This window comes from Rutidosis leptorrhynchoides, chromosome 4 (genome assembly GCF_046630445.1).
Source record: "Rutidosis leptorrhynchoides isolate AG116_Rl617_1_P2 chromosome 4, CSIRO_AGI_Rlap_v1, whole genome shotgun sequence".
In the NCBI taxonomy this organism is placed as follows: Eukaryota; Viridiplantae; Streptophyta; class Magnoliopsida; order Asterales; family Asteraceae; genus Rutidosis; species Rutidosis leptorrhynchoides.
Window position 1 is genome coordinate 136,322,514 of NC_092336.1, and position 24,242 is coordinate 136,346,755.

Below are 24,242 nucleotides of genomic sequence, written 5' to 3' on the forward strand. Positions count from 1 at the left end.
ACACACTTTTGTGTGTGTGTGTGTATATATATATATATATATATATATATATATATATATATATATATATATATATATATATAATTTTGATTTCGTCTATTGATAAAAAGAGAAAACTGTATTAGAACATATGTGTTAATAAGTCAAACACGGTAATCAATTTAGTTTTTATAGGGAACTTTAATAGTAAGAAGTGAAGGAGCGATGTCAGTTTTCAAGTCGGTGTTCAGAGTTATATGTGGATCAATAGAAAAAAAAAGTGGGAAAAAATTTAAAATAAAAAATATGAAACTTTGAAAAGAAAAAAAAAAACAAAGTCCATTTAGAGACTTTGACTTGAAGTGAAACACTTAGGGAACCCTTAACCAGCGGAGGAACTTGAAAAAAAGGGCGAACATGACATGTTTTACCGTGAAGATACAATGATTTTATCATAAAATATAAATTTATAGTGTGCTAAAAGACATAATAAGGTAGTATATAAACTAAAAAAGTACAAAGTATAAAGATCACGAATAAGAGACTTTGAATTTCGGTAACCATAAAATTGATGTTTGCAGCCTTTGAGTTCCGTGCGTTTAAACTTTTGAATAAACTAAATTGTAGTCAGTATGAAGTAGATATGATTAAAACAATGACAACTCACAAATTCAACTGAGTCTTCATCATTTTAATCATATCTCTTTACACAAAATCCATTTAATTGATTTATAAGCTCAAACGAGCATAACTTAAATGATACAAATTATATTAACTACTAAAATATTTTTGGAGGACATGGCCTTCTGTTGCCCTCATTAAGCACTGTAATTGCGCCAAACCGCGGCTGCGAATCATCGGATCTTGACATTTTTAGAGTGAAACTTTGACTACTCCTAGTATTCTTAGTTTGTTTTATTGGAGGGTATCTGTTATCTTTCTCTTAAATTGAATTTTCTATCGGGTATGAAGAGGTTGAAGTTATTTGAAAATTTTCATTATTGTTTTTTGAATAAATAATTGGAATTTTCATATTATAATTAGGCAGTGTTGTAAAAAACGGTCGAGACGAACGTCGTAACGGTTTTACCATGCTACCGTTGCAACAGACCTTGAAACGGCTGAAAAGACGGTCAACGCCTATATGTAACGACTCAACCTGTTATCCAATCGAATATGAAGCAAATTTTTTTTTATGACAGATGGGTGCGCTGCGCGCTCCACTGCCTGTGCGCGGCGCGCACAAGGCCTGGTCAGCTTCTGTCCGAAATTTCCAATTTTCAATTAAAGATCTCCCACTTCCCTACACTTTTAGGCGAAACGCTATTCACAACACATTATAATAAACAAGACTAACACGTTCCAATAATAAAACGAGTTTTACGACACCGGGCCCACATTGGCCGTTTTACGACTTTCGTACAAAATACAAGTTTCAATCCCAATTTACATTTAGACGAGTTAGGACTCTATAACCCAACCCCATACCAAGAGCATAATCTCGGGGACTATCAAATCCCCAATCCACGTCCGCATATCCAAAAGCTACCCCATCGAGCCCAATCGCTCCTACACAAATAGTCTAACAACTAGCTAGCCTCATAACACAATACCTGAAAAAGGTAAACAACGAGAGGGGTAAGCTAACGCTTAGTGAGTGCAATAAGTATACACATACATATATAACCTACTTACTTGCAATCACTTACACAATTAACCTCATACACGCTAGCATTTAAATTAGCATACCATTTCAACGCACAACGCCAAATCCACGATATCACGAGCTAGCACAAACGATAGCATATAACACGAACAATATAATATGCTATACTACAACACATAACCATGGTCAACCAATCATACAAAGGGAACGATTCTCGCGAATGAACCGTTAGCCACACAGACGCCACTAGTATGCATCACTAGTCCCTTGGGTAGTATCGCATACCCGAACTTAAATCCCACCCGTCACGTGAAATGTGGTATCGCATACCCGAACTTAAAACCAACACTTCACGCCCGCACACACATGATGATGAGGTATCGCATACCCGAACTTTTAACCCTCATCCCATGCCAACACGATGTGGTATCGCATACCCGAACTTAAAACCCACATCGCACTTGAGGTATCGCATACCCGAACTTTATACCCTCATCCCATGCCAACACGATGTGGTATCGCATACCCGAACTTAAAACCCTCATCGCACTTCGCACAAGTAAATACATTACATACACACATGTATAATTATTCCACTCACCTCGAAATACCCGCACAAGTCATGTATGTAAATCACCTCCAAACGCAACCGAGCAAACCTTTACCTATAATACGCATATAGATATACACACAATCAACAGACATTCTCTACAAGAGAATTTGACTCCAACACCCTTAACCAAGGGTTTATACCAACCTCCACAAACAGCCCATTTAGACACCTAAAGGGGACTTCACCAATTACCACTACGGGTAGTAATTTCGACCCATCAAACAAGTACAATTTAGCCTAAATTAAACTTGGCACCATTTAAACCAACCTAGGTCTTAACACGAAATTACTACTTAGGTAGTAATTATTTCAAACGCCATTAAACACTTAACAAAAGTGCTCATCATCCAATTAATCCAAAATTAGTGTCATAACCAAATTCGACCCAATTCAATTCACCCATTTTGACATAAGTCCCGAAAACGCCCAAAATCACTAACGGCTAGTGATTATATTTTCAAAACACCAATTAACTCCTAAATCAAGTATTTACACACTTGATTCACCAAAACTTGACTCAAAACTCATTTCGACCCCAAACCAAGTCAACACCCATATTGACTAGCAAACTTGTTCTTTAAGAACATCAAAACACTAACACATTATAATCTAGTGATTTAACACCCAAACCATGACAAATACTTCCAAATTCATCATCAAACCCTAAACCCACAATAATCGGGTTTACTTACACTAGCAATACAACAAAACCCCCAATTTCATGAGAAATGGGGTTTAGAACCCCAACAAGCTCAAACCCTAAACATAAATAAGAATCTTACAATTAAATTCGGAGTTAGGGCTTACCAACACTACCAAAACGTAGCCAAGAACGAGATGAACAACTTTAACACCCGAGCTTTTGATCGATTCAAGCATCTTCTTCTCCAAAACCCCAAATCTCTCTCTAGAACTCTCTCTCTCTAAGATAGATGAGAGTGTTTGTGGATGTGAAAGTGATCCAAAATTGGATCCAAGTCTGATAATAATGCTACAGATCCGTCCTCAAGTGAAAAGATCAAAAAGCCCTTCATTTAACTCAAAATAGAAAAAGGCAGAAAACTGTCCCAGGTGGGGTGCGCAGCGCGCACCCTTGAATGTGCGCGGCGCGCACCCTTGAATGTGCGCGGCGCGCACAAGGGTCTAAACAGATTCTGAAGTTCAGGGACTGATTCTGACTAATCCTGATTCTGATGTAAATTCTGAAAATGCATAAGTGTTAGGTAGACCTTTTGTGGCGCTTTCTGATGCACACATTTACTGACACTTTCAGGAACATTTTCTGATGCACAAAATTCAGGATCTTACAACTCTCCCCCACTTAAACTGGATCACGTCCCCGTGATCTCCGTCACTTAACCCACCGGAACCACACACTATGGTCCTCCGACACACATCCAAACTCGATGTCCATATAATTTCCATTAACCTGAATATCTCACCACACGCTAATAATCACTAGTATGCATTACCGCAACCAGCGGTATCTCATACGCTCAATGTCCAAAATGCCCATTTAGGAAATACGAAAAACACCATATATTCCTTCAAGTTCTCTCGGCTACAACTCGCAACAAGCTACATCCATAACTACATCACCCAACGCGATCTACTAGGTCCACTACGCCGTTAACCAAGTCTTGCATTAATCCAAATCGAGAAGGATTTATGCTTCCTTAAAACTCCGTACTCCATTGGTTAATAAACGTACTACTCAACCGATCATTCCTGAATATTCTCTAGACCAAGAACCAACTTCCTCCGGCTCTATACCCGGGTCATTCTTCAACGAAGAAATTTTGATAACCCCAAAATAACACTTTAGAAGCACCGCTTTCCCACCGATCGATCCGCACACGACTATCCGTTACTGGATTAATCCAGGACGACAATAATACACTACGTGCTAAACAATACATCGACGCTTGACACATGGGTTCTCCTCCAAACCCTACTACACAATCACACAAGACGGCCCCCTTAGTACTAGCATGGAATTGTTATTTTCTAATGACAATTACTTGGCTTCTTGGTTGCTTAATTACGCTTAGTATTTTACTAATGCACACTAGTTAGTCCTAATGGACTTTTTACCTTAATGGACTTAGACCCACCCTACTCTAGCTAATGGACTTTTAAGCTAGCCCAATTTTAATGGATTTATGATCCATTAAGATGTAGGACAAAAATCAATTAAGTTAAGCCAACATACTAGCATTTTTGTGTGCCACTACTATACATGTTGCATGAAATCCCAACATACAAGCACCACCTTTGTACCACCATAATGTAAAAAAGCAAAAGTGGTCCCCCTAGGCCGTCTGCCACCAAGCACCCCACCACCACTATAAATGCAAGCATCATTCTTCATTTAACACTTCATTTCATTCTCATTTCACACACACTTGCTCTCTAATTTTCTCTCTAGTCTTTCTCACACTAAAATTGTAAGTTCTTGAATTTTCTACTTCTTCTCTTTTTCTTCTTAACCACGACATCATCATCATCATCATCATCATCAAAGGATCAAGTTTTTTAGCTTTTTGATCTTGTTACATCTTGTAGATTCAAACTTTGATTTGAAATCTTCAAGAACATGAAAAATTCAAGCTTTTTATCTTTGAATCTTTATTACTTTGTTGGATCTAAGTTTTAAGGCTTAAGATCACTTTATTTTGTTAAAAGATCAAAACTTGTGTTTATGATCTTCATGTAACTTGTAGATCTAGCTTTTTTGCTTTAAGGATCTTCAAGAACATTAAAGATCCAAGCTTTCTAGCTTAGGGTTTCATTATTTTGTTTAGGTCTAAGCTTTTTAGCTTATGATCTCATTACTTTTACTAGATCTTAGCTTTCTAGCTTATGGTCTCATTAATCTTGTAAAAATTTAAGCTTTCTAGCTTAGAGTTTCTTAACACTTGAGATCTAAGTTATTACTGTAGATCTTACTTACTTGGAACCTTTCTATGATCTTTGTGGTGATAAAAATCAAGTCTTCATCATCTCATATAATAAAGATGCATAAACTTGTATCAAAAGGACAAAGGTTGAAGCTTTATTGTGTTTATACAATAAAGAGACAACTTTGATGTTCAAAACTTATAGAAAGTTAGCTTTTACATTTAGTTGTGTGTTGATGGTTAAAACTTGGTCATAATGATGCTAAAACATCAAAGAGTTATACACTTGAGGCTTATACGCATCAAGGATGAGAACCGTGATAAGCATTAAGCACCAAGTGAAATGTCCCGTTCATATCGATTATAAACGTTTCATATTAATTGATTTCGTTGCGAGGTATTGACCTCTATATAAGACATTTTTCGAAGACTGCATTCGTTTTTAAAACAATCCATAACCTTTATTTTATCGATAAAGGTTTTAAAACCATAACGTAGATTATCAAGTAATGATAATCTAAACGATAACATTTTTCATACGACCATTACATAATGGTTTACAATAATATTACACATTGATTTAAATCTCCGAATGCAGTTTTTAAACAATATATTACAAGCATGCTGACTCCAATTCGTGTCCTTAATTTAGCATGCAACAGCGAAAGCTTTTAATAATCACCTGAAAATAACATGCTTAAAACGTCAACAAAAAATGTTGGTGAGTTATAGGTTTAACCTATATCATAATAATAATAATAATAATAATAATAATAATAATAATAATAATAATAATAATAATAATAATAATAATAATAATAATAATAATAATAATAATAATAATAATAGACCACAAGATTTCATATTTCCATTTCTCATAAACATCATGCATGCATATAGCAATCTGCATAAAAATCATTCATATGGTGAACACCTGGTAACCGACATTAACAAGATGCATTTAGAATATCCCCATCATTCTGGGACTCCCTTCGGACATGATAAAATCAAAGTACTAAAGCAGTTCAAATTCTCTGACTGGGGCTTGTTAGTGCCCATATATCTATCTTGAAGATTCGCGTCAATTAGGGGCCAGTTCCCTAAATCTTAGGCTACTAAGCTAACAGGGGCATATTCGATTTCGATAATTCAACCATAGAATGTTATTTCACGTACTTGTGTCTATTTTGTAAATCATTTATAAAACTGCATGTATTCTCATCCCAAAAATATTAGATTTTAAAAAGTGGGACTATAACTCACTTTCATGTATTTTCACTTCGTCGGAAAATAAGACTTGGCCACGGGTCGATTCACGAACCTATAACAAATATATACATATATATCAAAGTATGATCGAAATATATTCACAACATTTTTATTACGTGTTGACGTTTTAAGTAATTAAATTAGTAGTCCAACGTTAGTAGTCCACAGTTAGTAATACATAAATAAATCAATATATTATATCGAATCAGTCCACGACCCAGTGTATACAAGTCTCAGACTCGATCACAACTCAAGGTATATATATTATTTTAGAATCAACCTCAACCCTGTATAGCTAACTCGAGCATTACCGCATATAGAGTGTCTGTGGTTATTCCAAATAATATATATAGATGACGTCAATATGATATGTCAAAACATTGTATACGTGTCTATGGTCTATCAAGATTACCTAATATATGTTAGACTACATGTATAATACAATATAATTTAGTTAAGTTATGGTTAGTATAGATTTGTTACAAAATTTCATGTAGCTAAAACAAGCAAAATTATCCAATTTTGTTTTACCCATAATTTCTTCATTATAAATCCGTTTTGAGTGAATCAAGTTGTTATGGTTTCATAATGAACTGAAATTTATGAAACTAAACAGAAAAAGTATAAGTTTATAGTCGAAAATACAGGCTACAAGTCATTTTTGAAAGAGGTAGTCATTTCTGTCGAAAGAATGACATCTTGATGACCATTTTGAAAAACATACTTCCACTTTGAGTTTAACCATCATTTTTGAATATAGTTTCTTGTTCATAAGAAATATCATTTTCCCTAAAGAACAACTTTTAATTTAAAGGTTATCATAGTTTTTAGTTATCCAACCCAAAACAGCCCCCGGTTTAACTACGACGGCGTATGTCCGGTTTTACGGTATTCTTCGTGTTTCCAAGTTTTAAATCATTAAGTTAGCATATCATATAAATATAGAACATGTGTTTAGTTGATTTTAAAACTTAAGTTAGAAGGATTAACTTTGTTTGCGAATAAGTTTAGAATCAACTAAACTATGTTCTAGTGATTACAAATTTAAATCTTCGAATAAGATAGTTTTATATATATGAATCGAATGATGTTATGAACATCATTACTACCTCAAGTATAGTAGGTAAACCTACTGGAAGTGACAAGAAATGATCTAGCTTCAAAGGATCTTGAATGGCTTGGAAGTTCTTGAAGTAGAATCATGACACGAAAACAATTTCAAGTAAGATTACTACTCGAATTAAGATAGCTATAGTTATAGAAATTGAATCAAAGTTTGAATATGAATATTACCTTGAATAATAAAGATAACCTACTATAAATAACAAAGGATTCTTGATCTTAGGTGATTGCTTGGAATGGATTAGAAAGCTTGGAAGTAATCTAGTAAACTTGAAAGTGTTCTTGGTGTGTTCTTGAGTAGTTGTTTTGTAAGTTGTTTTATGTATGGATTTATGAGCTAGATTGATGTAGATTTTGATGAAGATGATGAAGAACACTTAGAACATCAAGAGATAACTTGAGAGAGATGTGTTTGATGCAAGAAAATTGAAATGGGAATGTGTTTGTGAGAGTGCTAGCTCACGTGAATTAGAGGAGTCAATATAGGCTCCATTAGTTTGTAATTTTGTGAGATATTTCATGCTAGTTGCCAAATGATAGTTCCCACATATTTAGGTGACTCATTAAGGCTGCTAAGAGTTAATAATTAAAGTGTATATACCAATAGTATATACATGTAGGAGATGTGTATTGTACGAGTACGAATACGGGTGCATACGAGTAGAATTGTTGATGAAAATGAATGAGAATGTAATTGTAAGCATTTTTGTTAAGTAGAAGTACTTTGATATGTGTAATGAAGTCTTTCAAAAGTGTATTATTACATCTTAATACACTACATGTAAATGCATTTTAACTGAGTCGTTAAGTCATCGTTAGTCGTTACATGTAAGTGTTGTTTTGAAAACTTTAAGTTAACGATCTTGTTAAATGTAATTAATCCATTGTTATAATACTTAATGAGATGTTAAATTGTTACATTATCATGATAACATGATGTATTAATATATCTTAATATGATATATAAATAGTAAGACGTTATTACAACGACAATCGTTACATATAAATAGCGTTTTGAATTCCTTAAGTTAGTAGTCTTGTTTTATGTGTATAGTTTGTTGTTAATATACATAATGAGATACTTAAATATCATTTCATCATGTTAAACATATATATATGTCCATATATATATTAACATGTCATATACGAGTTATAACGTTCGTGAATCTTCGGACAAACTGGGTGGTCAAACGTTAACACAAAATCCGTTTCACTTAATCAAGTATTCACAAGTTTGATTACTTAACATGTTGGAAACATTTATTCATGTAAATATTAATCTCATATAATATATAATCATGGAAAAGTTCGGGTCACTACAGTACCTACCCGTTAAATAAATTTCGTCCCGAAATTTTAAGCAGTTGGAGGTGTTGACGTATCATCTGGAAATAAGTGCGGGTATTTCTTCTTCATCTGATCTTCACGCTCTCAGGTGAACTTGGGTCCTCTACAAGCATTCCATCAAACCTTAACGATTGGTATTTTGTTTTGCTTAAGTCCTTTAACGTCACGATCCATTATCTCGACGGGTTCTTCAACGAATTGTAGTTTTTTGTTGATTTTAATTTCGTCTAAAGGAATAGTGATATCTTCTTTAGCTAAGCATTTCTTCAGATTCGAGACTTTGAAAGGTATTATGTACGCCAGCTAATTGTTGCGATAATTCAAGTTGATAAGCTACCGGTCCGACACGATCAATAATCTTGAATGGCCCAATGTATCTCGGGTTTAGTTTTCCCTGTTTTCCAAAATGAACAACACCTTTCCAAGTTGATACTTTAAGCATGCCCATGTCGCCAATTTCAAATTCTATATCTTTTCTTTTACTGTCAGCGTAGCTCTTTTGTCGACTCTGGGTAGTTTTCAACCGTTGTTGAATTTGAATAATTTTCTCGGTAGTTTCTTGGATAATCTCCGAACTCGTAATTTGTCTATCCCCCACTTCGCTCCAACAAATCAGAGACCTGCACTTTCTGCCATAAAGTGCCTCAAACGGTGCCATCTCAATACTCGTGTGGTAACTGTTGTTGTAGGAAAATTCTGCTAACTGTAGATGTCGATCCCAACTGTTTCCAAAATCAACAACACATGCTCGCAGCATGTCTTCAAGGGTCTGTATTGTCCTTTCACTCGGCCCATCAGTTTGTGGATGATAGGCAGTACTCATGTCTAGACGAGTTCCCAATGCTTGTTGTAACGTCTGCCAAAATCTTGAAACAAATCTACCATCCCTATCAGAGATAACAGATATTGGTATTCCGTGTCTGGAGATGACTTCCTTCAAGTATAGTCACGCTAACTTTTCTATTTTATCATCTTCTCGCATTGGTACAAAGTGTGCAGATTTGGTGAGACGATCGACTATTACCCAAATAGTATCATAACCACTTGCAGTCCTTGGCAATTTAGTAATGAAATCCATGGTAATGTTTTCCCATTTTCATTCCGGGATTTCAGGTTGTTAAAGTAGACCTGATGGTTTCTGATGCTCAGCTTTTACCTTAGAACACGTCAAACATTCTCCTACGTATTTAGAAATATCGGCTTTCATACACGGCCACCAAAAATGTTTCTTTAGATCTTTGTACATCTTTCCCGCTCCGGGGTGTATTGAGTATCTGGTTTTATGTGCTTCCCTAAGTACTATTTCTCTCACATCTCCAAACTTTGGTACCCAAATTCTTTCAGCCCTATACCGGGTTCCGTCTTCCCGAACATTAAGATGTTTCTCCAATCCTTTGGGTATTTCATTCTTCAAATTTCCCTCTTTTAAAACTCCCTGTTGCGCCTCCTTTATTTGAGTAGTAAGGTTAGTACGAATAATTATATTCATAGCTTTTATCCGCATAGGTTCTATGTCCTTTCTACTCAAAGCGTCGGCTACCACATTCGCCTTCCCCGGGTGGTAACGAATCTCAAAATCGTAATCATTCAACAACTCAATCCACCTACGCTGCCTCATGTTCAGTTGTTTTTGGTCAAATATATGTTGGAGATTTTTGTGGTCGGTATATATAATACTTTTGACCCCATATAAATAGTGCCTCCATGTCTTTAATGAAAAAACAACAGCGCCCAATTCTAAATCGTGAGTCGTATAATTTTGCTCGTGAATCTTTAATTGTCTGGACGCATAAGCAATTAATTTCTTTCGTTGCATTAATACACAACCAAGACCTTGCTTCGAGGCGTCACAATAAATCACAAAATCATTATTCCCTTTAGGCAATGACAATATAGGTGTCGTAGTTAGCTTTTTCTTCAACAATTGAAACGCTTTCTCTTGCTCATTCTTCCATTCAAATTTCTTCCCTTTATGCGTTAATGCAGTCAAGCGTTTTTCTATTTTGGAAAAATCTTGAATGAATCTTCTGTAGTAACCATCCAGTCCTAAAAATTGGCGTATATACTTTGGAGTTTTCGGGGTTTCCCAGTTTTCAACGGTTTCAATCTTTGACGGATCAACCTGATTACCTTCCTTGTTCACTATGTGACCGAGGAACTGAACTTGTTTCAACCAAAATGCACACTTTGAAAACTTAGCGTACAATTTTTCCTTCCTCAACAATTCTAGTACTTTTCTAAAATGTTCCCCGTGCTCTTGATCATTCTTTGAGTAAATAAGTATGTCATCAATGAAAACAAAGACAAACTTGTCAAGATATGGTCCACACACTTGGTTCATGAGGTCCATGAATACAGATGGTGCGTTAGTTAATCCAAACGGCATAACCATAAACTCATAATGACCGTAACGCGTTCTAAAAGCAGTCTTCAGAATATCATCCTCCTTCACTCGCATTTGATGATACCCGAAACTTAAATCAATCTTCGAATAAACTGACGAACCTTGCAATTGATCAAATAAGTCATCGATTCTCGGTAGTGATTAACGGTTCTTGATGGTAAGTTTGTTCAACTCTCGGTAGTCGATACATAACCTGAATGTACCATCCTTCTTTTTGACAAACAGAACGGGAGCTCCCCATGGTGATGTGCTTGGTCGAATGAAACCACACTCTAAAAGTTCTTGTAATTGGCTCTGGAGTTCCTTCATTTCGCTGGGTGCGAGTCTGTATGGAGCACGAGCTATTGGTGCAGCTCCTGATACAAGGTCTATTTGAAATTCAACAGATCGGTGTGGAGGTAGTCCTGGTAATTCTTTCGGAAATACATCGGGAAATTCTTTTGCGACGGGAACATCATTGATGTTCTTTTTTTCGTGTTGAACTTTCTCGATGTGTGCTAGAATAGCATAGCAACCTTTTCTTATTAGCTTTTACGCCTTCAAATTACTAATAAGATTTAGCTTCGCGTTGGTCTTTTCTCAGTACACCAATAAGGGTTTTCCTTTTTCTCGTACAATGCGAATTGCATTTTTGTAACATACGATCTCTACTCTCTCCTTTTTCAACCAGTCCATGCCAATTATCACATCAAAACTCCCTAACTCTACTGGTATCAAATCAATCTTAAATGTTTCGATAACCAGTTTAATTTCTCGATTCCAACATATTTTTTCTGCTGTAATTAATTTACCATTTGCTAATTCGAGTAAAAATTTATTATCCAAAGGCGCCAATGGACAACTTAATTTAGCACAAAAATCTCTACTCATATAGCTTCTATCCGCACCCGAATCAAATAAAACATAAGCAGATTTATTGTCAATAAGAAACGTACCCGTAACAAGCTCCGGGTCTTCCTGCGCTTCTGGCGCATTAATATTAAAAACTCTTCTGCGGCCTTGTCCATTAGTATTCCCCTAATTCGGGCAATTTCTAATAATGTGGCCCGATTTTCCACATCCATGACAAACTACAGCGGCATTATTTGTTCCGACATTATTTGTTCCTTTAATTCTGTTATTCATCGGTCCGTAGACCTTACACTTCGTCGCACCATGACCATTTCTATTACACTTGGTACAAAATTTCGTGCAGAACACATTCGGATGGTACTCTTCAGACCTTTGACATGGCTGTTTCTGCTTCTTGTTGTTATAGGAATTGTTGTTGTTGTTGTTGCGATTGTTATTGTTGTTGGAACGATTGTTGTAGTTGTGGTTGTTGGGACGTTTGTTGTGGTTGTTATGGTGGTTATTGTAGTTGTTGCTGGAATTGCGATTGCTGTTGTTGCGATTGATGTTGCGGTTGTTGGGATAGTTGTTGCGATTTATGTTGTGATTGTTATTGTTGAATTGGTGACTCTTGTCACTGTTTTCCTCTCACTTTCTCTTGACTTGTTTCATGTTGGCCTCTTCGGCCGCCTGCTCTTTAATTCTTCCCTCAATCTGGTTTGTGAGTTTGTGAGCCATTCGACTTTCCTTTTGTATGGAGGTGGGCTCGTGTGAACTCACATCTTCTTGAATCCTTTCTGGTAACCCTTTTATAAATGCGTCGATCTTCTCTTCTTCATCTTCGAACACTCTTGGACACAATAGGCACAACTCTGTGAATCGTCGTTCGTACATGGTAATTTCAAATCCTTGCGCTCGTAATCCTCTAAGCTCTACCTTGAGCTTATTGACCTCGTTTCTGGGACGGTACTGTTCAGTCATCAGGTGTTTGAATGCTGACCACGATAATTCGTAAGCAGCATCTTGTCCCACCTGCTCGAGATAAGTGTTCCACCATGTTAACGCAGTACTCATGAAGGTATGCGTAGCGTACTTTACCTTGTCTTCTTCAGTACATTTACTTATGGCAAACACTGATTCGACCTTCTCGGTCCACCATTTTAATCTGATTGGTCCTTCGGTTCCATCGAATTTCAGAGGTTCGCTGGCAGTGAATTCCTTATAGGAGCATCCTACACGATTTCTTGTGGAATTTGTTCCATTGCTGGATTCAGAGTTATTGTTATTTTGCATCGCAGCCTGTACTGTGGCTATATTTGAAGCAAGGAATGCATGGAAATCTTCCTCGCTCATATTCAAGTTCTGCCTAGTAGTCGGTGCCATTTCCTTCAAAAATAGCCAAAAGAATTAAGTTAATCATATAGAATATTAAGAGTAGTATTTTGTAGCATAATATGAACTTATTATAAAAGCTTTTTCTTCATATTAGCGTTTTTTAATTGTGATTAGGGTATTACCTACCCGTTAAAGTTCATACTTAATAGCTAGTACAAAAATTACTACTACTATCAACATAATATTCTATCATGAAAAACTTTAATTCATTAACATTTCACGCTTAAATTTTCGATACAATATCATACAATCATACAATACTGTTATATTACATACAGCATGAAATAAGGCACACGATGACCATAATACTAGGTAGCTGTAAGGACAATTCTAGTGAAACTCAAACTGTTCAGTGAAGGCGATAAAGACACGTAATTCATAAGACCAGAAACAAGTCATGCATTCGGGTTTCACTAGTACTATTTCACATCCTTGATCAAATGGGGAATAACCGTTGTGCCTGTTGGCAAGGCATCACGTTGTAATGCCGTCAAAAGGATGGGGTTACGTAATATCCAACATTGCTGTAATAAGTTAAAAACCTTATCTCTTACCCCAACTACTGAATCTGTCACTTATGGGAATGTTTCATTAAGAAGTTGCAAACCAATGTTCTTTTTCTCAATTTGATGAGCGGCGAACATCACTAACCCATAAACGTAACATGCTTCCTTAAGTTGTATGTTTGAAGCCCTTTTTAATGAATGAAATCCTATATTGGGATATTCGGAGTCAAAATAGGCCCTCAACCCGTGGCGAAAAATTGCATTAGGGTTTTCCGCCCACATAGCCTTATAGAAAATATGATGTATCTTAAGGTTTCCCCAATGCGATATACACCACCTATCGAAGGAAAGCCTTTTATAAACCAAGGCATGCCTGGAACGTCTTTCAAACGTCTTACAAACTAATTTTGCCATAAACAAATAAGCCGAGGAATCCTGACCAACTCTAGACAAGATTTCATCAATCATATCCCATGGTAGGTCTTCTAAAATTTTCGGTTGTCTAACCTTAACGTCCCTTTTGTATTTTTATACTGTAGAAGAGATGAAAAATTAGATCTTGTAAAGGATGATAGAATGCAAACATTACATGCAATTTTTACATACAGCATAAAAGTACAAGCACACTACAGTACACATATTACACAGCATGATTACAATTCTTTATTCTGACTCACTTGTTTCCTCCTCCTCAGACTTGGTTCGTTTTGCTAATTTCCTAGGGATACATGGTGCTCCTCTAATACGAGCCGTCATTTTCACAAATGGTTTAGAAAAACCTGGTGGCTTATGTAGCGACCCGACCAAATCATGTTTGACGGCGCCATCTACTTAGGTCCCGTTACGTGGTCATAAGTCTTTAAAACAATGTTTGACCTAAAGATATGTCGCATTCATTTCAAATGTAAAGATTGTTCAAAGTTTACAAGAATAGTTCCACCACAAGTTACGATACAAAGTTTTAAGTACAAATGAAACTTATGCGACACAATTTAAAAGTAGCCAAAAGACGCTCCATGTATGCATATATACTCGACATCCAATGCAAGTATCAAAATAATGAGCAGAAGCATGTATCATGTATCGTTCAAGGACCTGAGAAAAACATAGAAATCTGTCAACGAAAACGTTGGTGAAATCATAGGTTTAAGTAAGTAAGTACAAGTGAACCACAAGATTTGCAACAATGAGATAATAGTAATACATTCCAAAAGTTTGTTTCACGAGCACCCAATTATCAATGCTTAACATTCCTTCCATAGAACCCCATCACAATAGTGTTAGAACATACACTGTTTCTCGAAAATACATTTCATTCGTAAACGGTAGCGAACCGTTTGAATGAGGGTTTGTCAAACCCATATGGCCATATAACATAAGTTCTCGCTTACACCCGGCAAGTGTAACTAATGATAATCGAATTGAGGATTTTTGTTCAAACTCGTATGTAGAATGTTTGTTTTCCTGTACTTGTGTTCACTTAGTAAAAAGAAACGTTTATGTTTTCTCATCCCAAATGTAAGTGCAAAAGAGTAAAAGTGGGACTATGATCTCACCTTGAGTGCACGTATGTAAAAGTACTTCAACAAGTAAACGTGTGCAAGAACGAATGCTAGTATTGACCTAAACAAGTAGGTTTATATGAATATCGGTAAACACGCTAGGTTAAAGTGTTCAATTAGTCCTATGGCTCGTTACGACTCGAATATATAGCATGTGAATCACGTTGTCAAGTTTCACGCAAGAATCAAGTATAAAATAAGATTAGAATGATTGCATAAGTGTTTTGTTATGTTTGACTAAAAGTCAAACTTGGTCAAAGTCAACGAAAAAGTCAACGGGGTAGGGTCGGGTCCCGAACTATTTTCCTGAGCTTAGAAATCATATATGAGCATGTTGGCCAAGTTTCATGTTGATCGGGGGTGCGTAGCATAGCAAACATTATTCAAAAATCGACAAAATTGGACAGACCACTTTGGCGCGCCGCACGGGTATATGGCGCGCCGCGCCATTACCTGTGCAGAGAATTCTGGCAGTTTTCACACTCAAGCACGAATCCAACTTCAAATACCCATAAATCCTAAACCGTAAACATCCAAAACAAGTATCTTATATCGTTGGAAAGGTATTTTGACAAGGAATACAATTAACTACTTTTCACCAAGCAAAAACATCAATTACAATAACCGAAAACTCGTCAATTGATCAATAAAGGTTTATTTTCAAAGTACAAGTTCATCAAATGCATTTTAAGTTTCGGGAATCCAATTCACACATATGATATGCCGTTGTGAAGGTAATGAAACGTGCATTACAACTAAACACTTACTAACAACATTTCATGGCATCCAAAGTATCAAAAGTTCATTTCAAGTTCATCAAACCCTAATCAAGAATCACAAAATCAATAATCATGTTAACGCAAGGTTTTCATATCATCCAACATACCAAAACGAAACTAACGATGCTAGTAACACATTTAATACATGAACTTTAACATTTAAACAACATTTAATCAACCAAAAGCAAGGATTAAGCACACCCATTTCAAATGTTCAAACTAGTTACTCAAAACAACAAATCGAGCAAACAAAACATGTATTCATGTTATACTCGAGCCATAGACACTAACTAACAACTTTATAAGTTAAAAACATCAAGAACACAAAATCTAGTGATTTTAGAAAGTTACCCAAATGTAATGAAATCGGTATGGAATCGAAGAGGAAGTTGCAAGGATTCCAAAAATGTAATTTGTTTTGCAAAACACCCGCTAGCTCGGATTTGGATGATGATTCTTTGAAATGGAGTGTTGAGAGAAAATGGAGGAAGTAGTAAAATGAGAGAGAGATGAATGAATGGGTAAGAGGGGTTTGACCCTTTGACCTAGTCAAAGGTTTAATCCTTTGGCGAGTTTGGTCCCTCAACTTTCATTCGGGTGCGTGAATTACCTAAACGAGATAATTTGAAACGCGTATCAACGGGAGATGTTATAAATATATAACGGACTTTAAAATGAATAAACGGAAAGTAAACGGAAAAAGGCGGGATGTTACATTACCTACTCCTTAAAAGAAATTTCGTCCCGAAATTTAAGTAGGCATAGTAGTCGTTGTTTCTTCCTCGGGATTTTGTGTTTCCGAAATCATGAATAGATGAGGATACTTCCTTTGCATTTGATCTTGTCTTTCCCAAGTAAACTCGGGTCCCCTTTTGGCGTTCCAACGGACCTTGACAATTGGAATTCGGCTTTGTTTTAGCGTTTTAACGGAGGTGTCCACAATTTTAACCGGTTCCTCCACGAAATGAAGTTTGTCATCAATGGTAAGCTCCTCGAGAGGAATGACGATATCGGGTTCGGCAAGACACTTTTTCAAGTTGGATACATGGAAAGTAGGATGAACGGAGCTCAATTGAGGCGGAAGATCTAAACGATAAGCAACGGTTCCAACACGCTCCAAGATTTCGAAAGGACCAATATACCGCGGGTTTAGCTTTCCGCGTTTCCCAAAACGAATTACACCTTTCCAAGGTGCGACTTTTAACATTACGCGATCACCGACTTGAAATTCAAGGTCGTTGCGTCGTTTGTCTGTATAGCTCTTTTGATGACTTCGGGCCGTCCTAAGCCTATCTCGGATTTGAACGATCTTCTCGGTTGTTTCATGAATGAGTTCAGGTCCGGTAATTTGTGTGTCGCCTACTTCGGCCCAACAAAGAGGTGAACAACATTTTCGGCCATATAAAGCTTCGAACGGTGCGGCGTTAATACTCGCGTGATAGCTATTGTTGTAGGAGAATTCGGCGAGAGGCAAGTGCTTATCCCAAGCTTTTCCAAAGTCTACAACACCAGCTCGTAGCATGTCTTCCAAAGTTTGAATTGTACGTTCGCTTTGTCCATCGGTTTGCGGATGGTATGCGGTGCTCATGTCTAAACGCGTTCCCAACGCTTCTTGTAAAGTACGCCAAAATCTAGAAACAAATCGGCCATCTCGGTCAGAGATAATCGATAAGGGTACACCGTGTCGGGCTACGATTTCTTTAATGTAAAGTTGTGCGAGTTTCTCCATGTTGTCGGTTTCCTTCATGGCTAAGAAATGTGCGGATTTGGTGAGACGGTCAACAATAACCCAAATAGTATCATAACCTCCAACTGTCTTTGGTAGTTTGGTGATAAAATCCATCGTTATCCTTTCCCACTTCCATTGTGGGATCTCGGGTTGTTGAAGTAGTCCGTACGGTCTTTGGTGTTCGGCTTTGACTTTGGAACATGTCAAACACTTGGAAACATAAGTAGCTACGTCCCTTTTGATGTTCGGCCACCAATATAGTTGTTTAAGGTCGTGGTACATCTTATTGGCACTGGGGTGAATCGAGTATCGTGACTTATGGGCTTCATCTAAAATAAGGCTTCGTAGGTCCCCATAACTAGGCACCCAAATTCTTCCGGCGAAATATCGGAGTCCAGTTTCTTTAACTTCGAATCGAGAGGTGAGGACGTTCAAGTGTTCGAGAGAGATGTTTTCATCCTTGAGAGCCTCATCTTGGGCTACCCGAATTTGGCTATTAAGGTTTGTGTGGATGGTGATGTTTAAGGCTCGGACACGAAGAGGCACTGCTCTTTCTTTTCGACTTAAGGCATCGGCTACTACATTTGCCTTCCCGGGATGGTAACGAAGCTCGCAATCGTAATCGTTTAAGGTTTCAATCCACCTTCGTTGTCTCATGTTTAATTGCTTTTGATCGAAAATGTGTTGGAGACTTTTGTGGTCGGTAAAGATAGTACTCTTGGTTCCATAAAGATAGTGTCTCCACATTTTAAGTGCAAAGACAACGGCTCCGAGTTCGAGATCATGCGTCGTGTAGTTTCGTTCATGAATTTTGAGTTGTCGAGAAGCATAAGCAATGACTTTCGTTCGTTGCATCAATACACACCCAAAACCATGTTTCGAGGCATCGCAATATACAACAAAGTCATCATTGCCTTCGGGAAGTGACAAGATAGGAGCGGTGGGTAGCTTTGTTTTCAAGATTTGGAACGCGGATTCATGTTCGGTTGCCCAAACGAATTTCTTTCCCTTGTGAGTTAATGCGGTTAGAGGACGTGCAACCAAAGAGAAGTTTTCGATGAATCTACGATAGTACCCGGCGAGACCCAAGAATTGACGAATGTGAGTAGGAGTAGTAGGAGTCTCCCATTTACTAATGGCTTCGATTTTTGTGGGATCGACTTTAATACCTTGATCACTTACAACATGACCAAGAAATTGAACTTCCTTTAACCAAAATTCACACTTGGAGAATTTGGCATAAAGTCGTTCTTGTCTCAAGAGTTCAAGCACAAGTCGGAGATGTTGTTCGTGCTCTTCTTCATTTTTAGAATAGATCAATATGTCATCGATGAACACAATAACGAATTTATCGAGATACGGTTTGCACACGCGGTTCATAAGATCCATGAACACCGCCGGTGCGTTAGTGAGACCAAATGGCATGACAAGGAATTCATAACTACCATAACGAGTTCGGAAAGCAGTTTTGGAGACATCTTCCCCCTTAACCCTCAATTGATGATAACCCGAGCGGAGATCGATTTTCGAATATACACAAGACCCTTGTAGTTGATCAAAGAGGTCATCGATGCGAGGAAGAGGATATCGGTTCTTAACCGTCAATTTGTTTAGTTCACGATAGTCAATGCACATTCGTAGGGATCCGTCTTTCTTTTTAACAAACAAAATCGGAGCGCCCCATGGTGAATGGCTAGGTTGGATAAAACCACGATCAAGTAGTTCTTGGATTTGACTTTGCAATTCTTGCATTTCGGATGGAGCAAGTCTATACGGTGCACGTGCTACGGGTGCGGCTCCCGAAATAAGATCGATTTGGAATTCAACCGGTCGATGAGGTGGAAGACCCGGCAATTCGTCGGGAAATACATCGGAAAAGTCACTAACAATTTGCACATCATCGATATGCTTCTCATCGGACTCGACTTTCTTAACGTGGGCAAGGATCGTAAAACAACCCTTACGGAGTAGTTTTCTAACTTTAAGGCACGAAACGAGGTTGAGTCTGGTGCAACTCTTATCGCCATAAACAATCAAAGGTTCACCATTCTCGATAGGAATTCGGATTGCGTTAAGATCACAAAGGATGTGAGATTTCATTTTGACTAACCAATTCATACCGATTATTACATCAAAGCTTCCTAGTTCCATGGGTATCAAGTCAATTTCAAATTCCTTACCCAAAATGTTTAACGTACACCCTCGGTAATATGTGTCGGCACTTAATAGTTTCCCGTTAGCCACTTCAATGGTATAAGTGGTATCTAATAGAAGAGGTGGAGTGCTAAAAGAATGAGTCAAAGTCTTGGATACAAAGCATTTATCGGCACCCGAATCGAATAAGCAAGAGACATAAGAATTATTGAGAAGAAACATACCCTTGACTAGTTCAGTGTCATCCCGGGCTTCCTCGGTGTTGATGTTGAAAGCTCGGCCGCGCGTATTGGGGTTATCTTTCTTCTTTGGGCATGCATTTCTATAATGACCCGTTTGGCCACATTCGTAACAAGTGCCCGTCTTTGGTGCATTGGGCCACTTTCGAGCGACGGGAGTGGCACTTTTACAATCGTTGGCCTTATGACCAACTCCTTGGCACCGGTGGCAAATTAACTTACTACATTCGCCAAAGTGATGTTTGTTGCATTTGTTGCAAAGAGGTAGGTTCCCGGCATAACCCTTCTTGCCGTCGGAGGTGTAAGGCTTCTTAGCAAAGTTGTTGTTGTTTGATTGGGAGGGTTCCCACTTTCTTTTGTTGCCGCCCGATTTATCCTCGGCCTTAGGTGCCAGAACTATGATTTCGTCAACCGTTTCTATCAATTTGCGGGCCATGTTCAAAGCTTCTTGATGATTAGTGGGTTTGGATGACATTACTCCGTGTTTGATACTCTTTGGAAGACCATCCATGTAAAGTTCAACCCTTAAAGCTTCGGGGTTCACAAGATTTGGGCACATCAAGGCTAGTTCGGAAAATCGTTGATTGTAAGCCTTGAGATCATTTCCGATCGCCTTTAAAGTTCTTAGCTCTTGTTCGAGCCTTCGGGTTTCTTCACGAGGGAAATATTCGACAATCATCTTTTCCCTCAAGTCGGCCCAAGAGAGGGCGTGAGCTTCATCGGTACCCACCGATTGTACATAAGTATTCCACCATGTAAGAGCGACACCGGCGAAGGTGTGAGTGGAGTATTTGACCTTGTCTTGGTCCCGACAACCGCTTATGCTAAAGACGGCTTCCGTTTGCTCAAACCATCGGGTGAGCACGACCGGTCCCCCGGTTCCATCAAAAGTGTGAGGTTTGCACCCCATGAAAGCTTTATAGGAGCATCCCTCGTTTGAGTTTCCGGCTCCATTGTTGTTGTTGTTGTTGTTGTTGTTGTGGTTGTTATTATTATTGTTGTTGGATGAGTGACCGGCCATGGCCGCATCCACGGCGGTGGCTATCATTCGTTGTAGAGCTTGTTCGGGAGTTTCGGGAGGAGCGCGTCGACGAGCCATTGTTCCTTCAAGACACAAGAATACCGTTGGTTAGTATTCTAAATAATACTAACCGTGATATGGAATAAAGATAAAGAGAAAATTTTCCTTGACTCGCCTTAAATTCTTTATGCCACAATGTCGGAACGTTCATATGAGTCACCGTAATATAATCCCGGAAATTATATTACCCTGATTCATATGTGCATTCGACATCATTTCATATAGTCAAGGTGGCGTGTCAATCAAATTATACAACGTGATATTAAGATGAACTAAGAGTAGATATGAGTAGAAGCGTTCGAGTATAAATGCACAAGTAGTCAAGTAATTCCTACTTCAAGTCTATATGCCGGTTGTAGTCTAGACTCACCAATGTACCCTATGACTCGAGGTTGACACCAATGAACTCTAAATCCCTACAACCAACGCTCTGATACCATCTGTAGCGACAGATGGGGTAGAAACCCACCCAGTGCCTTTCCAGCTAACTGCTTGGTGACCACTGAGTGTACCTCAGACACTGATTTTACGGCCCGCATTTCTGCCAAACTGCCAACCCTCAAATTCCAAGGGATCGCAAGGGGTAAGAGCCAATGCTTCGTCACAGGTAACACTGTAAGAACCCCCTCTACGATTAACCCGCCAAAAAGCATAGTCCGTATGAGTGCCCGGCCTAACAGCCGGCGCGCGTGACTACCTTTACGGCTAAGGTTAAACCAGCTCTGATACCATCTGTAGCGACCCGAACAAATCATGTTTGACGGCGCCGTCTACTTAGGTCCCGTTACGTGGTCATAAGTCTTTAAAACAACGTTTGACCTAAAGATATGTCGCATTCATTTCAAATGTAAAGATTGTTCAAAGTTTACAAGAATAGTTCCACCACAAGTTACGATACAAAGTTTTAAGTACAAATGAAACTTATGCGACACAATTTAAAAGTAGCCAAAAGACGCTCCATGTATGCATATATACTCGACATCCAATGCAAGTATCAAAATAATGAGCGGAAGCATGTATCATGTATCGTTCAAGGACCTGAGAAAAACATAGAAATCTGTCAACGAAAACGTTGGTGAAATCATAGGTTTAAGTAAGTAAGTACAAGTGAACCACAAGATTTGCAACAATGAGATAATAGTAATACATTCCAAAAGTTTGTTTCACGAGCACCCAATTATCAATGCTTAACATTCCTTCCATAGAACCCCATCACAATAGTGTTAGAACATACACTGTTTCTCGAAAATAAATTTCATTCATAAACGGTAGCGAACCGTTTGAATGAGGGTTTGTCAAACCCATATGGCCATATAACATAAGTTCTCGCTTACACCCGGCAAGTGTAACTAATGATAATCGAATTGAGGATTTTTGTTCAAACTCGTATGTAGAATGTTTGTTTTCCTGTACTTGTGTTCACTTAGTAAAAAGAAACGTTTATGTTTTCTCATCCCAAATGTAAGTGCAAAAGAGTAAAAGTGGGACTATGATCTCACCTTGAGTGCACGTATGTAAAAGTACTTCAACAAGTAAACGTGTTCAAGAACGAATGCTAGTATTGACCTAAACAAGTAGGTTTATATCAATATCGGTAAACACGCTAGGTTAAAGTGTTCAATTAGTCCTATGGCTCGTTACGACTCGAATATATAGCATGTGAATCACGTTGTCAAATTTCATGCAAGAATCAAGTATAAAATAAGATTAGAATGATTGCATAAGTGTTTTGTTATGTTTGACTAAAAGTCAAACTTGGTCAAAGTCAACGAAAAAGTCAACGGGGTCGGGTCGGGTCCCGAACTATTTTCCCGAGCTTAGAAATCATATATGAGCATGTTGGCCAAGTTTCATGTTGATCGGGGGTGCGTAGCATAGCAAACATTATTCAAAAATCGACAAAATTAGACAGACCACTTTGGCGCGCCGCGCAGGTATATGGCGCGCCGCGCCATTACCTGTGCAGAGAATTCTGGCAGTTTTCACACTCAAGCACGAATCCAACTTCAAATACCCATAAATCCTAAACCGTAAACATCCAAAACAAGTATCTTATATCGTTGGAAAGGTATTTTGACAAGGAATACAACTAACTACTTTTCACCAAGCAAAAACATCAATTACAATAACCGAAAACTCGTCAATTGATCAATAAAGGTTTATTTTCAAAGTGCAAGTTCATCAAATGCATTTTAAGTTTCGGGAATCCAATTCACACATATGATATGCCGTTGTGAAGGTAATGAAACGTGCATTACAACTAAACACTTACTAACAACATTTCATGGCATCCAAAGTATCAAAAGTTCATTTCAAGTTCATCAAACCCTAATCAAGAATCACAAAATCAATAATCATGTTAACGCAAGGTTTTCATATCATCCAACATACCAAAATGAAACTAACGATGCTAGTAACACATTTAATACATGAACTTTAACATTTAAACAACATTTAATCAACCAAAAGCAAGGATTAAGCACACCCATTTCAAATGTTCAAACTAGTTACTCAAAACAACAAATCGAGCAAACAAAACATGTATTCATGTTATACTCGAGCCATAGACACTAACTAACAACTTTATAAGTTAAAAACATCAAGAACAAAAAATCTAGTGATTTTAGAAAGTTACCCAAATGTAATGAAATCGGTATGGAATCGAA